This window comes from Carcharodon carcharias, chromosome 4 (genome assembly GCF_017639515.1).
Source record: "Carcharodon carcharias isolate sCarCar2 chromosome 4, sCarCar2.pri, whole genome shotgun sequence".
Classification (NCBI taxonomy): domain Eukaryota; kingdom Metazoa; phylum Chordata; class Chondrichthyes; order Lamniformes; family Lamnidae; genus Carcharodon; species Carcharodon carcharias.
The window spans coordinates 49177804-49196654 of NC_054470.1; the positions used below are offsets into that span (position 1 = coordinate 49177804).

At 42.9% G+C, this 18851-nt stretch overlaps 1 protein-coding gene across 2 annotated transcripts in view; it reads left to right on the plus strand.

Moving 5' to 3' along the window:
* The window catches only part of dock8 (dedicator of cytokinesis 8), a 312431-nt gene that overhangs the window by 63561 nt on the left and 230019 nt on the right, over nt 1–18851 (plus strand). The window contains exon 1 of one of the 2 annotated variants that reach the window (XM_041186617.1): nt 11191–11313. The exons of the other annotated variant lie outside the window; for it this stretch is intronic. The gene's annotated coding sequence lies outside the window, so the exon portion shown is untranslated. Of the gene's footprint in view, nt 1–11190; nt 11314–18851 lie in introns of those variants that run through there. 2 annotated transcript variants of the gene reach the window in all.

Here is an 18851-nt window from a genome sequence, read left to right on the forward strand (position 1 = left end):
ACATCTTATTGGTATATTAGCACTCATTGGCTCTGCACAGATGTATAGTGGTAAATGGACATTGAATTGCCATAGCTTATCATGGGGGGAGCGGGGCAGAGGGCTACAGCTTGGCATGGGAACACATGTGTAAAACCTGTTGAGCTTACCTTTTCAAAAGGTTCCCTCAGCCAGGCTATTGTTCACAACACCTCTGAGGAGCCATGAACCATGAGTCCTTTAAAAGCTGGCCCTACTCCATGAAAATTTCAGGGGACTAGGCAATGCCTTTCCCCACTATGGAGATGACCAAGTCAGGAGTGCCCGCACCCCACCAGAAATGGATTTGGGAATCCCCCAATCAGGCCCCGGCCACCATCTTTTCACCTCCACAGAGCCTCCCTGACTCCATGAAGATCCAGCCCTATATCTCTTCATCTCTCTACCCTCTCTCTCTGCTGCTTTAACACATTCCTTCAAATTTACTTCTTCCCCATCTGATATCTTCATATGCCTCAGTGTTGAACTTTAATTGATAATTGCTCCTGTGAAGTATATAGGGACATTTTACTATGCAAAAGGCATTATGTAAATCCATGTTCCTGAAGCGAACTGTGCAATTTGCATTTTAGAAAGAAGAATGAGGTTAGCTGAAGATCTTTATTTGTGTTATGTTCCCAAAGGGAAACCATAAATCAAAATAACCAAACTTGATGAATGACCCTCAATGAAGAAATTACCAGCAAGGTGCCACTTTTTGTAATTTTAACACATATCAGAACCAACAAGTTAAACCTGAATTAACAGGCAAATGATACTTCAAATAAATAGGTAAATTTCACTTTAAATAGTCAACACAACAAAGCTACGTCTTATACAACAATAGGCACCCGCATCACTCTCTGCAGAAATGTGGCATTACATAGCTACATAGCTCCATTAAATGCTGTTCTGTACTTACCCATGGTAGGTCAGGACTCCTACCTGACAACAATTTTCACCTTCAAGTTTCATGGGTACAATTATCATCAGCAAGGCACACTTCTACAAACCCTCTCTCCTTCCTGTCATTACAGTCCTGATGGTGTAATTTTTCAGAGTTCTTTTTCAAATGACCATCCAATAGCACACTGCTTCAAGGTTTGGCCACTTTTGAGAAAACACCCAGCCATATCTCCAAGCTATTCACATAGCTTTCCAGGTTTTAGACCCCTTTAGCTAGCTCATACAATACCTCCAAGAGCTCCTGTCTCATTTTCTGCCCAACATTAAAATTTACCTCTTTCTGAGAGTGATTTGTTTCTTCTCCTCGCAAGAATCCTTTGTGTTCATCTTTCTGTCTCTGCCTGCTTCCTTTTTGTGTCTGCACCTGTGCCTTCACCCTCCAGCCCCTCAGCTCCAGCTCTCCTTTGTTTCTGCAGCTCTCCTTTGTGTCTATCAGCCAGACAGTTTCTTTCTTAACTTTCCTCCTGTTACTTCTAGGTCAAAGGTTGTCAGCGTTGCTCACTTACCAAGAAAATTACAATTGATTCCTATACAACTTATGAAAACTCTTTAAAAGTACTTTTCAAACATTCTTAAAACAATTGCAGATTCTATAGACCTTTTAAAGAAACTACAAGTTTTCCTTCCTGTACTACTGTATCAATTGTACAGTTTTATAATTTTCACTGCGTAATTTAGGAATTTCACTGGGTTTTTTACAGATCTTTAGCCACATTTAACAGTAGGCAAGAGAAAAACCCAATGGAAATTCCCCTTTCACGGTTTAGAAGGTGGGGTGGCAAGTAGCAAGTTAAATTTGCACCACGTAATTACCAGACAATGACCATCTCCAAAAATAAACACCAAAAAGCTTACTTAGACCATTACCAAGCACCACTTGCCTGACCAGAAGCTTAACTGAACCAGCTATGTAAATGCCATGACTACAAGAGTAGTGCAGAGACTTGATACTGTGTGCTTCATCTCTGACATTTCAAAGCCTTTCCCCGTCTTCGAGACTCAAACGTGATGAGATACTTAACGCTGGCCTGGATGGATAAATGTGGAACAACCTTTTAAGAAGCTCATAACCATTTTGAATGGGGCAATGTCTTTGATTGGAGATCCTGCCTTCAGCCTCAATGTCTACCCTTTCGGTCACTGGCACAATTAAGGCTGCAGAATGTATTATCTATTGGATGCACTACAGCAGCTCATGGAATTGGCAGCTCTTCTCTCCCCCTGACCTGTGCCATTAGGAATGACAATTACAGCAATGTTATAGGAACAGCATTACTTCCAAGTTTCACTCATAGCCACAGCCATCCTGACTTGGACAAATATCATCATTCTTTCATTGTTGCTGGATCAAAACCCTGGAATTTACTATCGAACACCATAGTGGGAGCAGCGTCATTATAAGGAAAATGCCAACCACCTTCTTAAGACAAATGGGGGTAGTAATAAATGCAGCCTTTTTTGCCATAGTCAATATCCCAACAGCACATTTGATAGGGTCCCCCTTGTCCTCACTTATCAATCCACCAGCCTCTGCATTCAAAGGATCATCCTCCGTCATTTCCGCCAACTCCAGCATGATGCCACCGCCAAAAACATCTTCCCTTCAACCCCCCAGCGGAATTCCACAGGGATTGTTCCCTCCGGGACACCCTGGTCCACTCCTCCATCACCCCCTACACCTCAACCTCCTCCCACAGCACCTTCCCATGCAACCACAGAAGGTGCAACACCTGCTCCTTTCCTTCCCCCTCCTCACCGTCCAAGGGCCCAAACACTCCTTTCAAATGAAGCAGCATTTCACTTACACTTCCCTCAATTTAGTCTACTGCATTCGCTGCTCCCAATGCGGTTTCCTCTACATTGGAGAGACGAAATGCAGATTGGGTGACTGCTTTGCAGAATGCCTTCAGTCTGTCCGCAAGCATGACCCAGACCTCTCTGTCGCTTGCCATTTCAACACACTACCCTGCTCTCATGCCCACATGTCTGTCCTTGGCCTGCTGCAATGTTCCAGTGAAGCTCAACGCAAACTGGAGGAACAGCACCTCATCTTCCGACAAGGCACTTTACAGCCTTCCAGACTGAATATTGAGTTCAACAACTTTAGATCATGAACTCTCTCCTCCATCCCCACACCCTTTCCAATCCCACTTTTTCCAATAATTTATATATATTTTTCTTTTCCCACTATTTCCATTATTTTTAAATGTATTTCCATCCACTGTTTTATCGCTACCTTTCGATCCCTTCCTCCCACCCCACCCCCACTAGGGCTATCTGTACCTTGCTCGTCCTGCTTTCTATCCTTAATGTCACCATTAGCACGTTTCTTAGCTAATATCAGCACCATCAACACCTCTTTGTCCTTTTGTCTATGACATCTTTTGGCAATCTCCACTCATCACTGGCCCTCTATCCAGCTCTACCTGTCCCACCACCCCCCCTTAAACCAGCTTATATTTCATCTCTTTTCTATTTTTCTTTAGTTCTGTTGAAGAGTCATATGGACTCAAAACGCTAACTGTATTCCTCTCCGCAGATGCTGTCAGACCTGCTAAGTTTTTCCAGGTGTTTTTGTTTTTGTTTTTGGATTTCCAGCATCCGCAGTTTTTTGCTTTTAACACATTTTAGATATCTTTAAAGAATGCATTTATATAGCACTTTTCATGATGATCTAACGTCTCAAAGAGCTTTATAACTAATGAAGCACTTTTTGATGTGTAGTCATGCAGGAAACGTGGCAGCCAAAATGCGTGCAGCAAGCTCCCACAAACAGCAATATATTAATGACCAAATAATCTCTTGTGATATAATTGAGAGATAAATATTGGCCAGGGCACCAGGGATAACTTGCCTATTTTCCTTTGAAAGAGTACTATGGTGGTGACAGCCTTCTATCTGGTAAGTTGATGGTTTGCACCATAGTGATCAACTCTATGGGCAGAATTCTCCAGCTGGTGAGCAGTGGCAGGGCCCGGTCGCCGACGGGTAAAATGACATGCAGTGACGTCAGGCATGTGTCCCAACGTCACCGCGCCTCATTTAGATTATCAGTTCGGCGGCTATTAAGGCCATTTAAATAGTCATTAACTCAGTTAAATGAGCTGCCCTTCCAACCTTAAGGTTGGCGGGCAGGCGAAGAGCTCAGGCAGCCTTCGCATTTTTCATGAAACCTCATCCATGGGCGAGATGAGGTTTCATGAAGTGTTTTAAAATGTAATAAAAGTTTTTAATTAATTATTTGAAATGTCCTAGCTCATGTGACAGTGTTACATGCGGGGACATGTTTCAAAAGTTTCTTCCTTTCTTCATTTAAACTTAAACATGTCAAACGGATCTCCCTGAGGCACCTCCGTGCTTCAGGGAGATCTCTGCGCTCTTTTGTGCGTATGTGCGAAAGAGTGCAGAGAACCACTCAGGGAATCCTCCCTGCCCGCAAAGGGAGTGCTCAGCGCTTCTGGGCATGTGTCACGGTGGGTGGGCCTTAATTGGCCCACATGCACAAAATGGTGGCACGTCCCTGATCAGGGGCGCTGATTGGGTTCGCGCCCACCCCCGCACAAACCCCCTGAGGAGAGGAGAATTTTTCCCTATGTTAAACATCACCTGGTGTGGCTCAGAAGCCCCACTTAGGCATGGCAGTCTGCTGTATTCGCTGCTGAGAAAAACAACGGGCTAAGAAGGTGCATTTTTCACTGGACCCTTCTCTGGACCCACTTCTCAGCCAGCTTAGCTTTTAGTTTCTGCTCACCTCTTCCAATTCCCTTCCAAACAGTCAGCTTCCACATGTCACGGCCATCAGCAACTGTCTCCTAGCTGTCAGTGTCAACAGCTGACAACATACGCTAGCAGGAGAAAAAGCCAAACAGTTTCCACCTTCCTCCCTCAGAAGTAGCCTCGGCATCTCTTGGCAGGACAAGATCACCAACGTGTGATGGGATCTTTTGCATTCACCCAAGCAGGCAGATGGGGCCTCAGTTTAACATCTCACCTGAAAGACAGCACCTCTGGCAGTGTCGCGCTCCCTTTGTAGTGGAATGTCAGCGAAGATTTTTACTCTTGAGCCCTGGACTTGAATCCAGGACCTTATGAATCAGAGGCTCATCATCCAAGTTGGAAATAGTCTCTGGAACACCCTGGACCACTCCTCCAACTGCCGAGCCTGCTCCACCTCTCTCTCTGGCAGCTGCATGTGTGAATGCAAAATGCCATCACCAGTGTGCGCATGACCCTTGTTCAACATGCAAAACCCTGCCGAAGTGCCAATATCTGTGAAGGTGCTGGGTGTAAAGAGCAGATGTGACACTGCATCCTCCAAGGGTTCCTCCTCCTTGGAGGGAAGTTGCTGGATGGCTTCTGGTGCAGCTTGCACTGAAGAGGCTTCTCCTGTAATAAACAGAAATCAGTAAGCAGGTATTTGGGTATCTGATGACTTGACACAACAGCCCTATCACACAATACACATCAACCATTTCATGCTCCAACACAAGTGATTAAATGCTGCAGACACAATGAACCCTTGATTGTTGATCTGAAGCTTAAGATCATGAAGCTTGTCAAGGTGCCAGTGTGTGAAGTCTATTCACAACAAGCATTCTATAATTCCTAACCTATATTAAACCACTACTAGCCATCTCCCCTTATCAACTGGTCTGATACTTTGGCCATCTGTTCAGAACCAGGCCTTTCTCTGATTTTGCCACTGCCTGTACTCCTGGATGAGTAGGGTTCAGGCAGGGCCAGCACTTGGTCCTCATTAGGAGCCAGGGCTTCCAGGTTGGGATACCCCTGCCAATATGGGCTTCCTTGTGACTGTTGTGGGCTCGCTTCTCCTGCAAAGATTTGACACACAGATTTCATCAAAAATTTCAAACTATCATACAGTGTGCATTCAACCCATTTTCAGATCAGTGTGTGCCAGCCTGAAGCTTATGCTTGTATATCAAGGTTATACTGCCAACCACTGCTAGACCATTGCTTGAAATGCACAATGGCATGGTAAAGGACAGCTGTGTCCTTGTGGAACCATGCTACTTTTGATGAGCAGCTAGCCTCAAATACCTCCTGCATTTGTTAGCAAGATCTGTATCACACTGGACCAAGATTGCTCATACTGATGCCATACTTGCTCTGGCTGACCTCATGAGGTCACTGAGGCTTTTGTAGCACTGGGACTAAATCCTCCTTACCACACCAATATTGTTGACCTCTACGGCCACCTCCTCCCACATAGCATGTTCCTGGCTGGGCTTCTTTCTCTTGCCAGCGCTTGGCATGAGTTGGTCATATTGATCATACACTGCACACAGGAGGGCACCAAGGGCATCCTCACTGAATCTGTGGGCAACTTTGCCCCTTCTCGAACGCCTCTCTCCTCTCTCTGATGGCAGAGACGTCAATACATGGAAATATGTAATAAATGTAGAACGCCTCAATGCCAAAAGGTGGAGAATTGCTGATTTTTAAAATCTCTGCCACCTATCAAGATTGATATGGTTTGCAGAGATTAGCTAAAATTTAAATTTACTTAGCTGGCCAGACTGGAAATTACACAAATCTTCTCTCTATATAGTAGATCTGTTCAATTGATCATCTGATTGATCACCTGACACTTTGCCATGCCAGGGGGTCCCTGAAAGTGCAGGCCATAGCCTTCTTCTGGGTCACGATCTGCAGCCTCAGAGAATGGACATCCCGCCCTCCAGCACTCATTGGGCAGGATGATGGTCTGTAACCTGCCTTTGCTGCTAATTGGTGGCAATGAATGTATTGATGGGCACGCTCTGATGGCAGGCCTAGACATCGGAACATCGCTAAATTCCAGGAGCGCAACCCGCCGTCAGCAGGTGACCATATTATTCAGCCCAATATTTCTTCTTCAGTGTCTAGCTCCTCTTGGCCTTCAGGTTTTAGCACCACTCCTTGACCATGTGACGGTTCTTGGTTATTTGAAAGGAGAACGGCACAAGGGGAATGTTATCGTGAGTGGATGGGGTACAGGAAGAGGAAAGTAAGAAATATATGCTTGTATATCAGAAGAGACTGTGGTATGAGGGCAAGTGGGATGTTTAGGTCAAAACGTACCATAATCGTCTATGTTCTCAGCCCTGCAGCTGGCCACGGCCTCCGTGTTGGCTACTCCAATTATGGTGACCACCATCTCTTTCGTGGGAGTAAGGTCATGCAGCTGTGCCTCAGCCAGTTAGCTGCTGCTGCATCCAGTAATGTGCCACCTTGTCCTATAACAGTGTGTACAAGGTGGGATGAGTGTGTAAAGCTTGCAGCTGGGATAAGTGGGTGAGATGAAGCTATGAATGTGAAGTTCATGAACGTGAAATCTATGAGTTGTGCATAGAGAATATTAGCACATGAGTGAAGTAGCTATGCTGAATGGAACAGTGTGTGAGGCTTGTTGTTCATTTGTATGTATAAGGCATTTGAAGATACTTTCACTGACCTTGACCCTTTGTGTGAGGTCATTAAATCTCTGAGTACTGCATCCAGGTCCTCTGGGTGAAGCTGTCTGCTCTGTGGCTATCTGCTCCCTTCCCTTCTTAAAGCTTGTCTGGAGGGTTCCTTGGGCCTGTGGATACAGAACCCCCTTCCTCCTGTCCACCTTCTGCATCTGGGCCTCACCTGTTCCATCAGAAAATTCAGGAGTCCGTTCATTGCCATGCTGCATCATCTTCACTCTTCTACAACTTCCAGCATCTGCTGCAGCCAGAATGCACTTCCCCTTTAAGAGCTCCAAGTGGTATTTGCATCGCACGAACTTGAATACCCCACTGAGCCGCACAGCCTCTCAACAATGCACTTAGGGCTGAGCTGACACCACTATCATTTGCAGGCAGCATGAAGTTGGTCTACTGCCTGAGTTACTTGGAACAGATAGGAGTTAATTTCACACCAGAACTTGCTGCGCCCCTAGCCGAGCTTTCCCAGTACAGCTACAACGCTGGTATCTACCCAGCAATGTGGAAAATTGACCAGGTATGCCCTGTACACAAAAAGCAGGACAAATCCAACTCAGCCAATTACTGCCCCATCAATCTACTCTCTAAGAGCAGTAAAGTGATGGAAGGGGTAATCAACAGTGCTATCAAGCGGCACATGCTTAGCAATAACCTGCTCACCAATGCTCAGTTTGGGTTCCATCAGGGCCACTCAGCTTCTGACCTCATTACAACCCTCGATCAAACATGGACTAAGGAGCTGAACTCCCGAGGTGAGGTGAGAGTGACTGCCCTTGACATCAAGGCAGCATTTGACCGAGTGTGGCGTCAAGGAGCCCTAGCAAAACTGGAGTCAGTGGGAATCAGGAGGAAAACTCACCTTTGCTTTCTCAAGGGCAATTAGGAATGGGCAATAAATGCTGGCCTAGCCAGCGATGCCTACATCTGGTAAATGAATAAAATAAAATCATAATCCTCACACCCATTTTGGCTCAAAAATTTACAATTGCTTCCTTGTCTGTGTGAGAGTTATCTGAATATACATTGCCAGGAACAGAAAAAGACACCTTGAAAATTATTTTTAAATCTAACACGATTTATTCCTCTCTCAATAGAATTGATGAAATTATATTTGTTTTGGTGCCACTGTTCTATCAAATAATAAAACAGCCAAGTCCAAAACTTTATATTTATATTTTATACTTTATATTTTATTTTATTATTTATTATTATATTATTTTATTTTATACTTTATATTTTATTCTTGTTTTAGTGCCACTGTTCTATAAAACAATGAAACAGCTAAGACCAAAACTTATTTTGTGTGCTGCCTTTTCATTTCAGTAAAATGCTGTTGGAATGCAAGCCTTGATTTCACAGTAAATGGAGATTAATAATTAAGTTACCTTCTATGGGCACACTTCCAACGGTTGTTTCCCACCTGTCACTCTATAATCATACTTGCAACACCCCCTCTAACCCTGATGATTTAAGGCCTTAAGTGCTGGACAGATCCAACTCAGCCAATTACTGCCCCATCAGTCTACTCTCTAAGAGCAGTAAAGTGATGGAAGGGGTAATCAACAGTGCTATCAAGCGGCACATGCTTAGCAATAACCTGCTCACCAATGCTCAGTTTGGGTTCCATCAGGGCCACTCAGCTTCTGACCTCATTACAACCCTCGATCAAACATGGACCAAATCCTCCAAAGTTCACTGACTCAGAGGGATTTCTTGACATTTGCATGACTTCATGGGCTGGTGATGTGTCTGGGGCTTTCTCTGCCTGTGAAAAGGGTGGAAAGTCTGCAAGACACCCAAAAGAAAAATTAGCCTCCAAGAAAGGGGACTGCTTCAAAAGTTTGTTTTTAAAAAGGACTTTGTGTGCAAATCCTCGTGTGTCTGGACACGGTCCCATCTTGGACCCTTGTTGGCTTGGGCAGTATGCCCACTAAACATATTTGCATCAATCATACACCAGCCCCCTAAGAAGGCCGGAGTACAGGAACTCAAACGCAAGGGTCCATTGGAACAATACTAATTTTTAGGCTTCTGTGTGCAGCTGTCATTCTGTTCATTCCCCTAACTCTCATTCTCCAACTCTCACTCTGTGGTCAGTCATCCAATTCCTGCTTGGTGGTCAAGGGTTCATTCATATTTTCCCTCTCTCTCTCTCTCTCTCTCTCTCTCAGATCAGCCTTCATGTAACAGAGAGATCGAACAGGCTTGATGGTTCTTGTGACCTCCTTCGCTTTCTTCCTCACCTCTCCTAGCTCTCTGCTCCCTCTCCTTTGCTGTGTCTTTGTCTCTCTCCCTCTCTCTCTTATTGTGTTCTCTATCTCTAGCTTCCACTCACTGGTCACTTGTCAAACTGTCTCTGTCCAGTCACTACCTCTTTCTTTTCTGCTCACTCTCAATCCTCCAACTCACTGTAATGGCCTGTTCTATCCTCACATTGGTTTCTATGGATGTGCAGTGTGAATAAAATTGTAGCAGAGATTAAAAAAAAGAAACTGTGGACGCTGGAAATCTAAATAAAACAGGAAATGGTAGAATTGCATGGCAGATCCAGCAGCAGCAGAAAATAAAGTTAATTTGGCTAATATTTTGCATTGGGAATTAATGAACCAAAATGGAAAAATTCTTTTTATAAATCTGACCAACAGAGTCTTTACACATTCTGTCTAGAATTATCTGGAAACTTAACTGTTTCAAGAAACTCACCAAGGCTTCTTAGGCAGCATCTTCTAAACCCATGACTGCTGCCATCTAGGAGGACAAGCACAGCGGGCACATGAGAACACCACCGCCTGGAAGTTCCCCTCCAAGCCACTCACCATCCTGACTTGGAAATATATCATAGTTCCTTCACCGTTGCTGGGTCAAAATCCTGGAACTCCCTCCCTAACAGCACTGTGGGTGTAACTACTGCATATGGACTGCAATGGTTCAAGAAGGCAGCTCACCACCACCTCTCAAGGACAATTAGGGATGGCCAATAAATGCTGGCCTAGCCAGCGACGCCCACCTCCTGTAAATGAATAAAAAAACAGTATTTGCAAAAGTACACATTCATGCCTCTACTTATGGATCTTTCTTTTGCTTAATTTCAATGAATAGTTCAGCCATCAGGACTGTAGAATAATTGAGTAATATGAAGGAAGTGAGCAAGTTGCGAGGATAAACCAAGCCAGGCCTCTATTTTGCTTCGTGCATACAGCTCAGCAAAATTTAATCTTTCAGTAGTGATTGGGAAATGTTGCAGTAAGTAACATGTGGTTCCACAGAGTATGGATATGAATGATGTTTGTACGAGGAAGTGACATCCACAGCACTGCAGAAAGCAACTAACCAAACTCTTGAGAAATGCAAGCACAATAAAGTCACAAGTTTCAACACAAGGCAGCGTGATCACATGTAAAACATTGTAAGACTGTAAGGTGTAATCTCAGTTCCGAACTAGCTGCCTAGAAAAGGATAAGATGGTTCATTTAACCCTTTGTAATATTCTGCTTCTCCTGCTGCTACATTTTCACAATATAATTTAGATACTTAATCAACAGCTGCTGCAAGTCAATACAAACTCATCCTGTATTAGAAATATGTGTGACTAGAAGATTTAAGGTGAAAATAATACTGACTTCCTATATTTTGTCCAACTATCAGTGACATCACTTCCTGAGAATGCAGCTGCCTATCTCAGATACATGTCAATTTATTTGCAGAATTGTGTGTGGTTTTGCATGAGGCAGGAAGAAGAGTGGTTTTGTAACCACCACTTCTCCTGTTGGAGACTTTACTGTGTAGATTTGTTCTTTTTTAGTTAGCTCGAAGGCGCCATTTTAAGAAGGTAGATTTTGCCACTAGTTCTTATCAGGTAAGAAACATTTTGGCAATTCTAGTCAGTTAATGCAAAGCTGATTTTAGCAAGGACTTTGAATGTGATCGGTAGATGTGCTCAGTCTTATCATCCCGTGCTTTGATACCATCCTGGGCAATATGCAAACTATATATTTCAGGTCAACTGACAGTCCGGTTTCATCTAGTGTGATGTTGTTTCTTTGCAATGTGAAAGCTATGTAGAAAAGGTTCACATGAGACTTGATCTGCTATCATGTACTGATTGATATACTTAGGCAAATTGCATTTTGGACTTCACCATTTTGTTCTGTGTATTAAAGTGAGCAGCCGTTGGTGGAAATCAGTAGATTGGCTTATATCCCATGCAATTATATATTAAAATGTTCTAAAAACTGCTATTAAATGATATTATTGTACTGTGATAATGGCTATCAGTAATGGCCATCAAAGCATTTTGATATATGCTTGAAACTCATCGTGCCTTTTTGAGCTTTAATCAGCATGTCATGAAAGGCCTAATATTAATAGATTGTTAATATTATCACTAGCTTAAATAACTTGCTGCTAAGTAGGTAACTGGATTCAAATATTATTTAAGAACAACTTTGAATGATACTGATTACATTTAATGAGAATGCAAAACTTAAAATTATTGAAAAAGGACATTGCTGTTGGCGTGTGACATCACAACAGCATTTGTGTTGCTATTCTGGCTTGAGGCCTGTGGATCATTTGACCATGAACTGTGTGGCCCAGCGAAGTATAGATAAGCAGAACATATCTACAGGAGAGAAAAAAAAGGTGCCCATAAAGGTAGACCTCACTAATTTGAATCCATCTCATTTTATTCCCTCATTTTAGTTTGGAAGCTATATTTTTGCTATTTATAACTTTTCTCCACTATGCTATGCCTCCACCAACACAACTGGTGAACTAACTGTTGAAAGACAGTTCTCTCTCTATAAACAGGGGCAGTAGTTTAAAGTGGTACTGGGGAGATTTGAGCATTGTCTTAAATTTATAGCTTAATTAATTAAATTACTTTATGTAACTACAGATGACCAATGAGTGATATTTCTAAACATAATTTGTTAAATAGAACACAGTAAAGAAAGCAGGGCAAGTGATTTGTAACAGCTGTACTGTGTAGGTGTCTGTGTGATCCACAACAACCACATATGCACTGTCGGGAGTTTGAGGAACCTTGGCTCAGACTTGATGAGCTGGAGTCTGAGCTTTAGGCACTGTGATGCATCAGGGAAGGGGAAGGTGCTTCAGATTTAGTCCATGGTCAGGAATAGGAGGATGTGTCTATGAGTAAGTCAATTATGGGGATGCAGAAGGTAGCATAGGAGGATCCTTATTCCTTGCAATTGTCCAACAGGCTTAAGTTCTTCCAGCTTGTATGAAGGAGAGCAGGGACTGCAGGCAGGATGAGAAAACTTGCCATGGCACTGTGGTGCATGGGACCATTCTGGTGGCGGCAGAGGGAAGGGTGGGGCATCAGTGGAGTTGTGGGGAGGAGTTAAAAGAAGTGCAGTTTTATTTGGGGACAATATAGTTAGGGTGATAGATATGGTTTTCCACAGCCAAGAGCGTGATCCCTGAAGGCCGTGTTGCCTGCCCGGTGCCTTGGAGTGAGGGAGGAAGGACCCTGTTGTCATGGTACACGTCAGTACCAACAACATAGATATGACTAAGAAAGAGGTTCTGTTCAATGGGTATGAAAAGCTGGGAGCAAAATTTAAAAGAACCACAATGGTGGCAAGTTCTGGGTTACTACCTGAGCCACAAGAAAATTGGTATAGGGTAAATAAGGTCAGAAACTTGAATGCACGGCTCAAAGATTGGTCTAGGACCAATGGGCTTTGATTCATGGATGCTGGCACTAGTACTGGGGAAAGATGGTGCTGTACCATTGGGTCGGCCTTCACCTGAATTATGCTGAGACCAGAGTACTCAAATCACATAAATAAGGCAGTAGGGAGAACTTTAACTCCCCTCAGGTGAACCCTTCCACATGCCCATTATTTAGTTTAAGAGAAAGGACAAGGCTAGGGTCATAGAGGTCTACAGCACAGAAAAAGGTCTTTCGGCCCATCGAGTCTGCGCCGGTGAACTAACTATTCTAATCCCATTTTCCAGCACTAGCCTTGTATGACATGGCATCGCAAGTGCACAGCCAAATACTTCTTAAATGTTGTGAGGGTTTCTGCTTCTACCACCCTCTCAGGCAGTGAGTTCCAGTTTCCCACCACCCACTGAGTGAAAAAATTCTTCCTCACATCCCCTCTAAACTTCCTGCCCGTTACCTTAAATCTATGCCCCCTGGTTATTGATCCCTCCACCAAGGGGAAAAGTTCCTTCCTGTCTACCCTATCTATGCCCCTCATAATTTTACACACCTCAATCATGTCCCCATCAATCTCCTTTGCTCCAGGGAAAATAATCCCAGTCTATCCAATCTCTCCTCATAACTAAAATTCTCCAGCGCAGGCAACGTCCTGGTAAATCTCCTTTGCACTCTCTTGAGTGCAGTCACATCCTTCCTATAATGCGGATTCCAGAACTGCACGCAATACTCTAGCTGTGGCCTAACCAGCGTTTTATACAGTTCCAGCATAACCTCCCTGCTCTTATATTCTGTGCCTCAGCTAATAAAGGCAAGTATCCCGTATGCCTTCTTAACCACCATGTCTACCTATCTCACTACCTCAAGGGACCGGTGGACATGCACACCAATGTCCCTCTGATCCTTGGTACTATCCAGGGTCCTACCATTCATCGTGTATTCCCGTGCCTTGTTTGTCCTGCCTAAGTGCATCACCTCACACTTATCTGGATTAAATTTCATTTGCCACTGATCAGCCCATTTGACCAGCCCGTCTATATCCTCCTGTAATCTAAGGCTATCCTCCTCACTATTTACCACCCCTCCAATTTTTGTGTCATCCGCAAACTTACAGATCAACCCTCCTACATTCAAGTCTAAATTTTTTATATATACCACAAACAGCAAGGGACCCAACACCAATCCCTGTGGAGCCCCACTGGACACAGGCATCCAGTCACTAAAACACCCCTTGACCATCACCCTCTGCTTTCTGCCACTCAGCCATTTCTGGATCCAATTTGCCAAAGTGCCTTGGATCCCATGGACTCTCACCTTCATTATCAGTCTCCCATGTGGGACCTTATCAAAAGCCTTGCTGAAGTCCAAGTAGACTACGTCAAAGCATTGCCTTCATCTACACACCTGGTCACCTCTGAAAAATTCAATCAAATTGGTCAGACATGACCTCCCCTTAACAAAACCATGCTGACTGTCCTTGATTAATCCCTGCCTCTCCAAGTGTAGATTAATTCTGTCCCTCAGAATTGCTTCCAACAGTTTCCCCACCACTGAGGTTAGACTGACTGGCTTGTAGTTCACTGGTTTATCCAGCCCCTCTGCTATTGCCAGCACCCCTGCTATTTCCTCCCTTGCCTCACTCAACAGCCTTGGCCTGGAGATTTATCCACTCTTAAGCCTGTCAGAGCACTTGGAACCTCCTCCCTTTCTATGCTAATTTCTTTAATTATATCATAGTCCTTCTGCCTGATTTCCATACCCACGCCGTCCCTCTCACTTGTGAACACTGACACAAGGTATTCATTTAAAACCCGACCTACTTCCAACTCCACACACAAATTACCACTATGGTCCTTAGCCCTACTCTTTCCCTAGTCATTCTCTTACTCTTATTGTACTTGTAAAATAACTTTGGATTTTCCTTTATTTTAACTGCCAATGTTTTTTCATGCCCCCTTTTTGCTCTCCTAATTTCCTTTTTAAGTTTCCCCCTACAGGTTCTATACTCCTCTAGGGCTTCTGCTGTTTTGAGCCCTTGTTTCTGCCATAAGCCTCCCTTTTTCTCTTTATCCAATCCTATATATCCCTCAACATCCAGGGTTCCCTGGATTTGTTGGTCCCACCCTTTGTCTTAACTGGAATGTGTTGGTCCTGTATTCTCCCTTTTCCCTTCTTGAATGAATCCCACTGCTCTGATGCAGATTTACCTAAAAGTAGCTACTCCCAGTCCACTCTGGCCAAATCATATCTGATCTTATTAAAATCAGCCTTCCCCCAATTTACAACTCTGATTTCTGGCCCATCCTTGTCCTTTTCCATAACAACCTTGAATCTAATGGAGTTATGATCACTATCTGCAAAATGCTCCCCTATTGATATCTCTACCACTTGCCCGGATTCGTTCTCTAAAATTAAGTCCAGGACCGCCCCCTCTCTTGTAGGACTTTCTACCTGCTGGCTTAAAAAGCTCTCCTGGATGCATTTTAAGAATTCCGCTCCCTCTAAGCCTTTCACACTATGACTAACCCAGTTAATGTTGGGAAAGTTGAAATCCCCCACTATTACTACCCGATTATTTTTACACTCCTTTGAAATTTGCCTCCATATCTGCTCTTCTATTTCTCTCTGACTGTTTGGGGGCCTATAGAACACTCTTAGCAATGTGATTGCTCCTTTTTTGTTTTTAAGCTCTACCCATATGGCTCTATTTGTCATCTCTCCTTACTGCTATCATTGATTCCTTGATCAATATTGCGATACCCCCTCCTCTTTTACCTCCTTCCCTGTCTCACCTGAAGATCCTATATACCGGAATATTGAGCTGCTAATCCTGCCCCCCTCTCAACCATGCCTCTGTGACAGCAATGACATCATACTGCCATGTGTTAACTTGTGCCAACTCATCTGCCTTATTCATCAGACTCCTTGCATTAAAATAAATACCATCCAACCTTGCCAAGCTCCCTTGCACCTTAACTGGCCTATAATTTCTATGTCTTCCATAGAATAGTGCAGGGTATTGATATGGGTAGTGATAACCAAAGTGTGACAGGAAGAGACAGAGCATACAAACATAAGAGTGCACCAGCAAAAAGTTCAGAGTAGACAATAATGGAAAAAAGACAGAATTGAAGGGTCTTTATCTGAATTCTTACAACATTCATAATAAGATGTATGAATTGATAGTACAAATAGAAATAAATGAATATGATACAATAGCCATTACAGAGAATTGGTTCCAAGGTGACCAAGGTAGGGACCTGAATATTCAAGGGAATTTGACATTTCTGAAGGACAGGAGGAAAGGATAAGGAGGTGGGGAAGCTCTGTTAATCAAGAAAGAGATCAGGACAATAGTGAGAAATTATCTTGGTTCAGAAGATCAAGGTGTAGAATCAGTTTGGGTGGAGATAAGAAATAGCAATGAAAAGAAGTCGCTAGTAGAAGTAGTTTATAGGCTCCTAATAGAAGCTGCACAGTAGGATAGAGTATGCACCAAGAAATAATGGGGGTTTGCAAGAAAGGTACTGTAATAAGTATGGGTGGTTTTAATCTTAACATTGATTGAACAAATTAAATTGGCTAAGGTACCCTGGAAGATGAGTTCATAGAGTGTATTCAGGACAGTTTCATGGAATGATGCATTCTGAAACCTACCAGGGACCAGGCTATTTTAGACATGGCAATATCTCATGAGAGATGATTAATTAATACCTCATAATAATGAATCCTCTAGGTAAGAGTGATCATAACATGATACAATTTCACATTCAGCTTGAAAATGAGAAATGTGTTTCCATAACTAGTTTCTTAAAGTTAAATAAAGGCAATTACAAGGATATGAAAATAGAGTTAGCTAAAGTTGACTGGGGAGATACATTAAAAAGTAAGAGGGTAGAGGAGCAGTGACAGACATTTAAAGAGATATTTAATTGCTCCCAACAAAGATATATTCCACTGAGGAAGAAATTCTCTACCAGAAAGATACACCATCCATAGCTAATTAATGAAATTAAGGATGGTATCAAATTGAAATGAAAATGATACAATGCTGTGAAAGTTAATGGTGGGCTGGAAAGTTGGGAAAGTTTTCGAACTCAGCACAGGGTGACTAAGAAAATAATAAAGAGTGAGAAATTGAAGTATGAGAGAAAACTAGCAAGAAATATAAAAACTGATAGTAAAAGCTTCTAGAAGTTATATAAAAAGGAAAGGAGTAGCTAAAAAAATATTAGTTCCTTAGATTGTGAGACTGGGGAATTAGTAATGGGAAACAAGAAAATGACAGTGGTTTTGAACAATTATTTTGTATTCACCTTCACAATAGAAGTGACAAAGAGCATCCCAAGAATAGTAGAAAATCAAGAGGCAAAAGGGAAGGAGGAGCTTAAAACAATCACTACCACTAGAGAAAAAGTAATGGGAAAACTAATGGAACTTAAAACTGGCAAGTTTCCCAAACCTGATGGCCTGCATCCTAGGGTCTTAAAAGAAGTGTCTGCAGAGATCTTGGATGCATTGATTGTAATCTTCCAAAATTTCCTAGATTCTGGAAAGATCCCAGCAGACAGGAAACCCCGAATGTAGCACCACTATTCAAGAGAGGAGGGAAAGAGAAAGCCAGAAACTATAGGTTAGATAGCCTAATGTCTGTCATTAGGAAAATGCTAGAAACTGTTGTTAAAGAGCAGGTAACAGGAGATTTGGAAAATCATAATATATCAGGGAAATCATGTTTGACAAATTTATTGTAGTTCTTTGAGGATGTAACAAGAATGGGGATAAAGGAGAACCAGTAGGTATAGTGTATTTGGATTTCCAAAAGGCTATTGATAAGGTGCTACAGAAAAGGTTATTACACAAGATAAGAGCTTATGGTGTTGGGGCTGATATATTAGCATGAATAGCTGGACTGACTACCTAACAGGAGCAGTGAGTTGAGATAAATGGGTTATTTTCAAGTTGACAAACTGTGGCTAGTGGAGTGCCACAGGGACAGTATTGAGCCCTCAACTATTTACGATTTATATTAACAACTTGAATGAAGGAACTGAGTGTATTGTATCCAAGTTTGCTGATCATACAAAGATAGGTAGGAAAGCAAGTTGCAAGGAGGATACAGAAAGTCTGCAAAGGGATCTAAAAAGGTTAAGTGAGTGGTCAAAAATTTGGCAAATAGAGTTTAATGTGGGAAAATGTGAGGTCCGTTTTGACAGGAAGAATAGAAAAGCAGAATATTATTTAAAGGAAGGCAAACTATATAATGCTGCAGCACAGAGAGATAAAATAGAAATAAAAATCTGGGGGCAACATTTTTATCATCTATGTTTTTCAGGTGCCCGATTGATGCTTGGACATGTTTTTTTCTGCTTTTTAAAACTTTATTGGAACATTTTCAGGTCTGAGCTTTTCAACGCATGCTTCATGCTTGCTGGCTGTTAATTGGCCAGCCACCGTGAAATCACAGTCGGGGGCCGATCGCAGATGGCAGTCCGTTCTTGGGTGTTCTTGTACTTGAATCCTAATAAGTCAGCATGCAGGTACAACAAGTAATTAGGACTGTAAACGGAATGTTGGCCTTTATTGCAGGGAAGATGGCGTATAAAAGTGGGGAAGTCTTGCTACAACTGTACAGGGCATTGGTGAGACCACATTTGGACCTGAGTCTTTAGCTCGACGGGCCCAGGATCGGCTGGGAAACG